The sequence below is a fragment of the Capsicum annuum genome, chromosome 3 (assembly GCF_002878395.1).
Source record: "Capsicum annuum cultivar UCD-10X-F1 chromosome 3, UCD10Xv1.1, whole genome shotgun sequence".
NCBI lineage: Eukaryota > Viridiplantae > Streptophyta > Magnoliopsida > Solanales > Solanaceae > Capsicum > Capsicum annuum.
Genome location: NC_061113.1, coordinates 248,235,690 through 248,248,807, shown reverse-complemented (window position 1 = coordinate 248,248,807; position 13,118 = coordinate 248,235,690).

The following is a 13,118-nucleotide window of genomic DNA, read 5'->3' as shown; positions in this document are numbered from 1 at the left end:
TTGTAACCTCACCATATTATGACATATCTCCAAAAAAAAAAAACTTTTTTTACCCTCTTGTGGTGTGGGAAGAAAGAAACAAATTAAAGAAAAGAGAAGAATAAGAAGAGAAAGTGTTATATAGTACTGAATATTCAGGCAAAGAAACAAATATTCTCCCTCAATCTCTGTACATGAAAAGGAAAACTCAATTTTGTGCACGTTTAAAGATGAAGGAATATATATATATAGACAGACAGTTAACAGTGTACGTTAACCTAAAGCCATATTGCTAGTACACCAGATCCATATAAACAGTAACTAGGTATGTATATACAGGCCACATGTTTATAATAAGCCTTTTCTTGTTTACATATTAACACATGAAAAGCATGTAATTAATGCTACCTAATTTGATCAGTTATCACTGCTGTTTGTGCACATGCATTATTTGTAATTTTACTACTATCACGGATTATCAAATCGATCTCAAACCGATGGATACGATTTAATGAAGATGAATTAATCAAAGAAGGGAAATTATATTGCAAGACTAATTTTGGCCTGCGTGCCAAATAATGTTAAAAGTGAAACCCTAAGAGATGGATTAAGTTTTGAGATTAAAATTATACCCTATATGGTTGAAGGATCAAATTTAACCAAATCGATTATAAATTTAATTCCAACCTTAATCTTGAATATTTCATCTTATCTCATTATTTCACCTAGCTCCCTGATGGAATATTAAATTAATCCCAGGATAACTTTATCCGCAAACCAAACCACCTCAGTAATTGGCTGCAGGTTGTTGAAATGATAACTAGGATAATCAGTGTGTATATATAAAGGTTTTTTTCATGGATATATATGTAGCTCTTCGATTGTGACTCGTAAGTAAATTGGATCCTTAAAAGGATCAAGTACTAGTAGGCAAGCTTCACTGAATTAAACAACAAGATACTCATGAATTATACATGTTTTTGCTCTCAATGTGGAACTACACCGCAAATCCACAAATAAGAATAACAAAAGAAGAAGAAATTTTTTTCAAAAGAAAATTAAAATTAAAGGAAAAAAAAGTTACTTAAAAGGAGTTGAAGAAAGACAAACATATCATGTTATCAATCGGACCATGATGCTTGATTCCCCATTAAGAAGAAGATGAGCTAATTTGGAGAAGATTCAAGAGTACTTAACTAGGGTTTTCCAAATACCAAAGTACTCAACTTCATCATCTTCTTAAACAACATCTTCTTCTTCTTCTTCTTTGTGTTGATGGGTGAGTAGTAGTGTTGATGAAATGAGGAGGTTGAAGTGATCATGGTGATGAGGTTGGTGAATGATAATAAAGAATGGGCAGCAAAAGAGGGTGCAATGATGGTGGGGAAGAGTCAGAGGAGAGAGCAAGCTGGAATTACAAGACATTATGATTGCTCTTTTGTTTGCTGCCTTTCCAAGCATCAACAGAATTCCAATGTATTAGTAGTATTATATATATTATTTCCCTTCTACCTATTCTCTTGGTTTCTATATATATATATATATATATATATATATATATATATGATATACTTAGACAAGCTCCGATTGTAAACACCTCATTTTCAATTCGAAAGTTGTGAGTACGAGTCTTTAAGGAAGTAAAATGGATGAGAGCTCTTAGAAAGAGGTGAAAGAATGATATAATTTGATTTTTGATAGTTGTGTTGCGGAGTAACTAGGTACCTCTTGAAATTAATCGGCTGGACACTTGTTGGCACATACATTATATCATTAAAGGTGGATTTAAAATTTGAAATTTATGAGTTATGAAGTATGATATATACTATGTTCAATAAGATTCTCAGTGAAGAGATATTGGACTTTGGATTAAATTATTGAATTATGTCGAATCTGTACTTCTCACACTAACTCTTCCCCTCGTATCACAGTTATAAAAGGAAAAAGAAAACGGAAGACTTTGAATTTACGATTATTTATGTGACTATAAGACTTTTTAATGGTTTTAAATTAATCATAACATTTGCATGGCTAATAGAAGCCTCTCATTAAAGGTAAAAATAAAATTTTAAATTAAAAATAATTTGAATTTTAAAAAAATAATTTTGAAACAAACTAGATCGAATAAGAAAATAATGTCAATTCTTTTTCGAACTATAAAGGTGTATCTCATCCATAAGCTCCGCATCAAGTGATCTGTGAGATGATTGACATTCTCTATCCTTGATTAAAATTCTCAAATTTGATCCTAATTACTTTTTTTAAAGAAAAAAAATCATAAGAATCACTTTATTCCTAGTAGATTTACTCTATGCAAATTTGATCAATCAACGAAGTTAGTCAGATTTTAGTACCAAATAATTAAAGGAATAATTGCGGTCTTAAAGACTTAGATCAATTAATTTATAAAATATGTCTAAAGTATATAGATTATGTATACGTTAATAAAATACGACACATATATATGCTGTTTATATTTTGATCATATTAATAAAATTAGTTGACCGAACAGTAATATCCGTAACTTTTCTCTAATTAACTAGGGAAATAAAATCGACCCCTCAAACTGGTGGAGGCCCCTATCTGTATCAAATATAAAAAATAATCAGAGTGCACATGCATGGTACTAGCTAACCTCTTTTTTTGACCCCCAACGAGACACTACCTGTACCATCCTGATGTAACATCTCTATGCTATTATTCCTTAGGAAGTTGCAGCAAAAGGACGCACACATTTCTTCACAGGGAATCAATCAACTCTCATTGAACATTGCCATAAAATGTATACTATCATCGTATTAATTTGATTGTTTGATTTTGACTTGATATGAAGTTCAAAGAAAATAAAGAAAACAATAGAGACATGGAATATATCAAAATATTGTAATTAAAGAGTTGTCAAGATGGAAAGAAATGTTTGCGATTCTTTATCCACCGATGGATAAAATGCTCCAGTTTTTCATTCTCATACGAGGCCAAAAACTGGGTTGGCAACAGATCGGCGGAGTCGTTTTTGCATTATTTGCAGGATTTCACTATTGGGTAGGTAAAATCTTTGGTCAGACATACCCTGAAACTTTAGGTCAAATTTATTTTTGGATCACTTTTTTCAGGATTAATATGACCTTCTTTCCATTAGGTTCTTTGTAGTAATCGACGACCCTTTTTGCAGTCTGTAGCTCAAATAAAAGTCATGAAACAAGTAGCTGGTAACCTAAAATTAGAACTAGCGCAATTCGCAGAATTAGAACCCTTTGCGCTTCTGATCTCGATAAAGCTATTCAGAATCAATTGGCAAGAGGACAACGATTACGTGAACTGCTTAAACAATATAATCCCAATCTTAAAACAATTAAAGTAAGACAAATTAAATAAATTGAAACGGTGGGAGTACAGTAATCTCTACTTATATTATTTGAATGCTGCCCAAGCCAAGTAACACAAGGTACAACACACCAGCGATCAATGGTGGTTGTTTTCTAGTCAACCATTTGAATTTACGCTTTCGAATTAAATTAAATTAAGAGAGTCATATTTTTATATATATAAAAAAAAAAAATGATTGGAAGTTGGTGAGTAGAGGTGTATATATATGGCTGGATATCAAAAAGTAATTTTCAATTTCTGAAAAGAGGATTATTAAATATAATAAATGGTAGGCAAACACAGAAAAAGGCTGTTTGTGGACTGTATATGAATATGCTCTATTATACTTTGCTTTATTGGGTTCTGATAAAGATTTTAGCATTCCGAATAATAAAGAATAAGAAAGGAATCATTGAACAGAAATAAGAGAATCAATGGGTTTATTTATCCATTTGCCTCTGCCTGCTACTTTGTAATAACATACATTTTCTTTTTTGAATTTTACCGAAGAAATCACTCAAAGAGTAAAGAGAATAGTTACAGACTTATAATATTGTCATTATTTAATAGCATTAGTTCTAAAATAAAACAATCAACTCTGAATTGCCGCAATTTTGGTTTTGAATGCAGATTTTGTTCTGTCTGTCCTCCGGATATTTATTATGCTATGACTATTGCTTGTCAATTTGAATCGCATCAAATCTTTCGTTTGAAACATATATGAAATGAATCTAAATGAAGGTCGTCGTCCTCTCTCAGGGCGTTAGGAATATTATTTTGTGCTCAATTCCTGAGAATTGCTTCCTAAGTTGCTTGGATTTTTCAAAAATGTTGTCGCACCCGTGTCGGGTCCTCAAAAGCTACTTGGACTTTTGAAGACTCCGACTTTGAGCAGCATGCTTCCATCACTGATTAGTTCAGCTCAGCTAGTGGGATTTTATGTTCAAATTGTAAATAACAATAAATTAAATTTTGATAAGACAATAGAATGAGGACTTCTGGCTGGTGCAAAAAATAAAACATGTATTTTGACCCTGATAAAGTTACCCTAACTTTTGCCAGCAATCTTTTATTCCACTTTCTTCTACCTTTACAGTGATAATTTTTTTGTGGCAAACATGTTCGTTGAACCACGGGAGATGAAGCATATTCTTCTTTTGCAGATTCCAATCTTGTTTTTTTTTTTAATATATATACACTTATCCCTGCCAACATAAGTTCTTTCTGTATTATAATTTTTAATTGTTTATATTATAATCATACCCCTAACATCAAAACCTTTACGGTATCCGTATTGTGTAGCTGCGGCTGCTTATTCAATATGTATAAACACTGGCTTAAATGCATGCATTTTTCAGTTGAATTCAAACATAGATTAGAGTTGATAAAACAGTAGTATATTTGTTGACAAAATTTAACCAGAAATTGTCAAGAATTATGTTCGTTCCTTTTATACTCTTTAACTCTTTCTACTCAAGTCATAATATTACAGAGACTACAAAAAAGTTATCAGGCCCCTCGTTTCTCATCGTTCTCTCTCACACCTAATGCATTTCTTCGGCCATGAAACCAATCCATATATGATGATCCATCGACAAATGTAGTTGAATATGTTATGACATTATTGAACTTGAATTCGATCATATGAGTCCCATATATTACAACATTGTTGTACTTGAATTCGGACATAGGTTAGTATTGTAATTCCATATATGTTGCAACATTATTATACATTCAAGTACTGCAGGATTCAAATCTTGTTTTACTCTTCTTTCGTGCTTACCATTTTTGTCATTTGCAGAGAGTACAATCAAATTAAATGCATTGCACGAGTAGTCTAGTGGTAGATATTTACCCCCACCACAGCGCAACATTGACCTTAGATGAATTTATATCAGAATCATTGTCCGTGAAAACTATTCATGTAGTCAACCTAAATTTGTCAATGAGGCGTAATTAATATTGTGAGTTTCAAAGTGAATAAGCTTATTTGCAATGCTTGCATCAAGTTTATAAAGAAATGACATGTATCTTTCTACACAAATTACTCACGTACTTGAGAGCTTCAATTTGTGGCCCAAAGCTCTTAAGGGTAACAAATTTTGGGAAATCTAGTACGAGTATTATTTTTAGTATTAACCCCTCCCTAATATCTCCCAGCACATAGTAGGAGACAATAAATCTTTACATTTAAAACCTTTGACACTTAAAATACAACATCCTCAGAATTTACTAAGAGAGGAGGAGGAGTTTTAGCTGTAACACTTCTTTTGATGTCTGTAAGATTTTATTCCGGCATTCGGGCTCAATTATAATTCTACTGAAATTCCAGTAAGCTCACTGATTTGCTTGCTGATTCTCCTCCTGTCCGATCCTTGAATTGTCAAAAATCAGAACCTTCCTTTGGAGCTCACATATACAAACCCAGAAAACGAGATGATCAAAGTTATATAACATTACCAAAAAAGGCCAGGTGATTATCTCAAGCAAGCAGTTTGGTTGAATGAGGAGATAATAACATGGAAACTTTAACTATGGAACAGAACCAAGTAGCTGAAAGCTAGAAGAACGAGAGGTCTACTTTCAAAACGAGTGAAACACGAAAAGCTGTTTCCTTCAGCACTTGCGATGATTGTACACAAATCTATTCTCAAACACACTAGGACGTGCATTTTAGGGGTTTATGGCCTCCGGGAAGCTTATTGCTGAATTGACAATTCATTCCAATGAAGGTGTAAATATATTATTCAAGCATTTCAAGGATCACAAAGCATGTAAACAGTACCAAAAAGGCTGAAACAATTGACATATTCATAAAGTCAAAATGATGTTGACTGGAAAATGGGCTAATAACTTTTCTCTTCTCAGTTGTTCAAAATTCAAGGTATATGAACTCAGCAGACAGGAAAAAAACTTTTTAACATCCGAATTTGTGTATTAGCATTGAACTTCAAATAAGAAAACACCAAAATTTTCAAGATAAAGTAACCTAACTAGTTTCAACAAATGGCATATACTTGGCTAAACCTCATGTATTTGGTCACAACGGAGAAAACGCATGAAGGCTATATACATTTCTTGCACAGATAAAGCAAGGCAGGAAAATGTGAGTTAAAGCAAAGTTCATGAATATTTTGGCTATTAGAAGTTAAAGAAATACAAGAAGGTAAATACAGCAATGCTTGTAAATCAATATATAGAGAGCCTTTTCCTCTATATGTACATTACACTGATATTCATAGTAAATTTGTATTTAGAGCAGCTTTTATCCAGTAAGAACCTGCAACTACAGCTACTATCAGAAACATATCGGCTGTATTTGTTAGCATCAGATAGGAATATTACTAAAAAGGATTTCTTCTAAGTGAGGGAAATACTCATCAGATAATTGAGTGCAAATAGAAACCTTTAGAAAAGTGCAGTTAATATCTTATCTATTGCTAATCACAGTGCTTAACTTTCAAATTGAAGACAACAAAGAGAAATGTACTATTGAGGATTTTCTACAGAAGCAAAGAATACTAATACCAAACAATTACAGAAGAATAAGTCAAGCTGCACATTCACTGGCTTAATTAAGACTTCTGGAGATATAGAGGTCTTCTATTTTCTACAATCGAGAGAATTTAAGATCAGCTAATCATAATTTTGTCTCTTAATATCAGCTAATCATAATTTTGTCTCTTAATATTGTCTTAATTAAACAATGGAAGGTAGAAGAACTTCAGATAATTAGTCCAATCAACTATGAGAAAAAGAAGAATTTCCTAGCAAAAATATTATTGCAAAGCAGGTAACGCATTCCACGAAAATTAAAAATGATAGAAGAAGTCGAGGATTATCTCAAATCTCTAGCATGAGCTTCTTATTATGCAAAAACTAACAAAATTATTTTAGAAAAAGTACAGATGCTCACCAAAAACAAGGGATGGAAGATTATTTTAACAAAGTTCACATATGATCGCAAACCAATCACAATAACAATTGGATCTTTAATAAAGGAAACAGAGAAACAACATTAAATGAAGAAAAAAATCGAACTTAAAACTCGATACAGAGAGGTGTGAGAGCATATATAGCTGAAGCAATGATCTATTCAATGAACAATTACAAATTTACAACAACTGCACCAGCTTTCAAACACTATATATAGATCAGGATGGTCAATCTGGCATGAACACTAGATGCCATGGCTTATTTACTCCACGCTCTCTATTTTAAGGATTGTTAAAAAGCCAGCAAGGAAGCTGCTCTCATATTCCAGTAACCAATTTCAGCTCAAACTCACTCCCTTTTAATAATCAATACAATCATTATCCACACATTATATAAATCTAAGCAGAAAATTTATCCAGCTCAAAGGGTAAAAAAAGATGATTATGAAACATTTCTCTAAGCATATAATTTTGACAAAGTACCCCGTGCACAGTTCTGATAATGAAAATCATGAAGAATAACATCAAGTTGTAAAATTATCCAAGTTAATGCCAGAAGAGCATATTATTCAGGCTTAGTTAAAATTTTGAATCAAGTATGCCCCGGGACCAGCCCCGCCCCCCCGGTCTGAACCCCGGAACACGCCCGAGCCCAGGCCCACCCCCGGACCCGGGACCACGCCCGCCCGCCCCCGGCCAGGACCCGGGACCACGCCCGAGCCCAGGACCGCCCCAGCCCCCCCCCCCCCCCTCGGCCTGGACACGGGACCACGCCCGAGTCAAGGACGCCCCTGCACCCCTCCCCTGGGCCCGGGACCGCGCACAAACACAGGGCCCCCCAGCTTGAACCCGGGACAACGCTCGAGCCCAGGGCCCCCACTCCCCCGGCCTGGACCCGAGCCCAGTGTCACGCCTCAAATCCTATTGGGGCGGACTTGCACCCGTAACCGAGGAGGTCCGGGAGAACCATCTCATAACCTTATACTTCCCAAGCATACCTCTATGACAACCCGAAATTCGGACAGCATCATGTCACATATAAAAGGAAATAATCACCTGTATAAGCTCGAGCACACATATATATATGTATATACAATACTTGGCCGTTGGAGCCATCACGTCTATTAACAAAACACCACCTTGACTGTACATTAGGTCTACAAAGCCTCTAGACAATACACAGAGTTTAACTAAGGTCGGGACACACCCCGCCATATAACTAACTTCTATACAATACCAAAAGTGACTGGATATGACGCGGAAAGCCCCGAAGCAAACTGGAGCTCACCAAAAGCAGCTAGATATCCTGGCTCCTACTTGTGCGGTGTATGAGCTGAGGTACCTCTGCCTGCAGCATGAAATGCAAGTCTCCCGTGGGGGACGTCAGTACGAAATATGTACTGAGTATGTAAAGCTGTAGATAATCACATATGATATAGGAGCTCAATAGAAATCAGAAACAAGTGAATAAATCGTAATAGGACTGGACCACACTTACTAGAACTTGTGACAACCTGTACATTGTATTTATTCAATCACTTTACCTTCGTTCTTATCATCTTTGTAATCATTACTGTACTGTACTGTGACCATTAGGCTGCCTCCAGTACATATCAACTGGGATCGACCCATGCTAGGCTTATGCCCCTGGGATACCACCCATAAACACATAACTAGGGATCGATCCATGATAGGCTTATGCCCCTGGGATACCACCCGATAAGAGAGAACTTTCATCACTTAGTTCAATTAATCTTTGAGATTGTTATTTCGGTCGCCACCACATTTTTGATACTTTGAAACAATGATACATCAATAAGAGACATATAAATAGACCATCAATGCAATAATAATGAAGTAAGAACTCATTGACACATCAATAAAGTGTTTTGGAGTCATCAATGCCATAACAATGAATTAGGAACTTATTGGTATATCAATGAAACGTTTTGGAGTCATTAATAGCACATGGATCTTGTTTGAGTAACCGGATACCTTCCGACATTCATTAGTGCAATAAACATGTAAGATTTGGAAAACAAGTAAGTATTGGAATGTCTTGATATCTTGTAGGGTGGAAACAAGTTCAGTGGTAACGTAGGACATCATACAAAACCATTATGGATCACATGTTATTGAATAACTTTGGAAACTTTCTTAATAGAACAATTGTTCACTTTCATGCCAAAGATATAGTATAGAGTATGCTTTACATACTTGACTGTCAACCTTCAATACTAGTCCCAAATGGACTTCTCGTCTTTTCGGATTACTTATCTACAATGAACATATATAGCAATCTAGTATTAGCGACCAAACGTCACAATTCAATTATTTGAATTCACCAAACTAGTGGTTAAGTAGTAAGCCTTAATTACACCATAAAGGGTGTCACTTTAACCTTCTTATACTCCAATTTACATGTCATGCATATTCATACAACATCCTCCAATATCAAGTTTGGATTCATTTATCCTTCCAAACAATCCATTAAACCAAATTGAGCCATAGACATAAATAATCATCAATTCAATAGTATATCACCATATCCACCTTCCATAACTCAATTACCATATCCACCTTCCATAACCCAATTAACATATCCTCCTTCCACAATTCAATACAACCAAACCATGCAAAACAGTCCATAACCCTATTTCCATCACCTTTCAATAACAACCAATACATATAATCCTCTATCACACAAATACATATGGAAGAGAACAAAGGCAAACAATATTCATACCTTAGAATTCACCTTTTGATTATGCAATCCTGTTTGCACAAATAATAGGTGCCGTTCGAAGCTCTCGAGATGACAAACGCAGTTATCGGATTACTTTGGAATTTCTACGGTTGAATCAAAAGTAATTTAAAGGTCAAATTTGGCTAGGGTGTGTTCTTTCTCAATGATTGATGATGAAAATGAGTTTTTGAACTCATATACATGTATATGTACACATATTCCCGTCCATAATATCATAGGGAATAACCAAAGTGCCTTTAAAATTTAAATAATGTCAAATCTGTCCTTTGGTGGACTGTTTTGATAAGCTAAAGTAGATCGACCATAACTCTTTGCTCCGATATCGGATTTGGGTGAAATTGGTATCGTTGGAAAGATAATTCAAAGGGCTTTCATTTCATATAAAGTAGGCCACCCAGTTCGTCCTGTACAAGGAGTTATGATCGTTTGAAGTTGACCCTAAAAATCTGTTTTGAGAGGCGGAAGTAAAACGAGTATAACTCCTTACTCAGACGTTGGATTTGGATGAAACCAATTGCATTGAAAAGAAGACTCAAAGATCTTTCTTTTCATAGGTCGCAGCTCTCCCAGTTCATTATATTAAGGGAGTTATGATCGTTCAAAGTTGATCCAAAAAATTGGCTGGCCTCAGTAGTTTGTGTGCAGGAAATTTTCCTGCACATTTACTATTCCCAATATCCCGGCCACCGTTTTATAGTTTCGAACGTGCTCGATTATATCCGAAACCTATCCGTTTTTGGAAATCTTTATATCGTTGGAAAGCTTATTCAATAACTTTCGTATGGAACCATCGACGGGCAAATTCCGGTATAAATAAAATAAAATAAAATTAATTCCATATAAATAAGACCAATACACGTACTTGAATACGCCAATACACGTACTTGAATATGGGGTGTTACACCCAGGCACTCCCCCAGACCTGGAACCGGGACCACGCCCGAGCCCAGGCATCCTCCCTCAGGCCTGGACCAGGGACCACGCCCGAGCCCAGGCACTCCCCCATACCAGGACCCGGGACCACGCCCGACCCCAGGCATCCTCCCTCAGGCCTGGACTAAGGACCACGCCCGAACCCAGGCCCCCTCCCCCGGCCTGGACCCGGGACCATGCCCAAGCCACACCCCCCTCCCCCGGCCTGGACCCGGGACCACGCCCGAGCCACACACCCCTCCCCCGGCCTGGACCCAGGACCACGCCCGAGCCCAAGCCCTCTTTCCCAGGCCTAGACTCGGGACCACGCCCAGGAACGCCCTCCTCCCCCGACCTGGACCCGAGACCACGCCCGAGCCCAGGCCCGCCCCCTCCCCTCGGCCTGGACCCAGGACCACGCCCCCCAGGGACGGAGCTACCCTTCGTCGGAAAATTTTTTTGGATATATAGGTTAAATATAGATATATATGGTTATATACATATTGTTGAACACCCTTGATAAGCTAGAGATGCATAGCCTAGTGGTCAAGGGTGTGCAAATTCGCGTTGGGGATGCAAGTTCGATCCCCAGTAGGTGCAGTTGCTTTTTTCTCCTTTTTAAAGAAGGAACGAATTACAGAACCTTATAAAGTATTTGGATTGGACCGGATTATACCTCACAATTCAACCCAATGACCGGATTAACCAAAATCCTGGCTTCGCCATTAGGGCTATGCCGGGGAAGGGCCGAGCCTAGGCCCCCGCACCTGCACCCTCGGGCCAGGACACTGGGAACACGAGCGGCCTGGACCCGGGACCACATCCGAGCCTAGGACCGACCGCCCCCGACCCCTTCCCGGCCTAGACCCGGGACCACGCCCCAGTAGGTGCAGTTGTTTTTTTCTCCTTTTTAAAGAAGAAACGGATTACAGAACCTTATAAAGTATTTGGATTGGACCGGATTATACCTCACAATTCAACCCAATGACCGGATTAACCAAAATCCTGGCTTCGCCATTAGGTCTATGCCGGGGGAGGGCCGAGCCCAGGCCCCCTCACCCGCACCCCCGGGCCAGGACACTGGGAACACGAGCGGCCTGGACCCGGGACCACGCCCGAGCCCAGGACCGCCCTCGCCCTCCCCAGCATGGACCCGCCCAGGTCCGCCCCCGAGCCTAGGCCTGGACCCGAGACCATGCCCGAGCCTAGGCATCCTCCCCCGACCTGGACCTGGGACCACGCCCTAGCCTAGGCCCGCCTCCCTCTCCTCGGCCTGGACATGGGACCTCGCCCGAGCCCAGGCCCGCCCCCTCCCGCCGGCCTGGACCCGGGACCTCGCCCGAGCCCAGGGCCCCTCCCGCTGAACTGGACCCGGGACCACACCCGAGCCCAGGCCCCCTCCCTCAGCCTGGACCTGGGACCACACAAGAGCCCAGACCCCCTCCCCCGGACTGGACCCGGGACCACTCCCGAGCCCAGGCCCCCTCCCCTGAGCCTGGACCCAGGACCATGCCCGAGCCCAGGCCAGGCCCACTCCCACCGGCCTGGACCCGGGACCAAGCCCGAGTGATACAAGAATAATCACGGATATGAACCCGTCACCAAGTTCAAAGTTTCTCAGGAAGCTTCTAGTTCTAAAGACTCCTCTAGCTTGAAAGCAAAGAATTCTCTCTCTAGACTTACTAATGAGCGGTTTTCTACTAGGAAAAATTACCATAGAAAACCTTCTCCTCCGGATGTCCAATTTGAGGAAAACCCTTACCTCTCCACGAGTAATCATGATGGGAGGGGAATTACCGAATGGAATATTGATGGTCTGGCGGAGCACCAGATCTACAATAAACTCCATGAGATAGCTGTAGCTATCACAGCTTACAAAATCAAAGGTTCCTCTGACAAAGGAGCCGCCACCATGGTTGTCTCAGGTTTTACTGGTATGTTAAAACACTGGTGGGACAATTATGTCTCTGAGGACGAAAAGAACCTCATTTATAACGCTACAGTCCTCGAGCAAGTGACCCGAACCACTGATGGTCAGGAGACCATAATACAAGAAGCGCAGGAAGACGCCTGTGCAACTCTGCTATATCACATAGCCAGACATTTTGTCGAAGAACCTAAACTCTTCCAAGATAGGAGTCTAGAAATCCTTAATAACC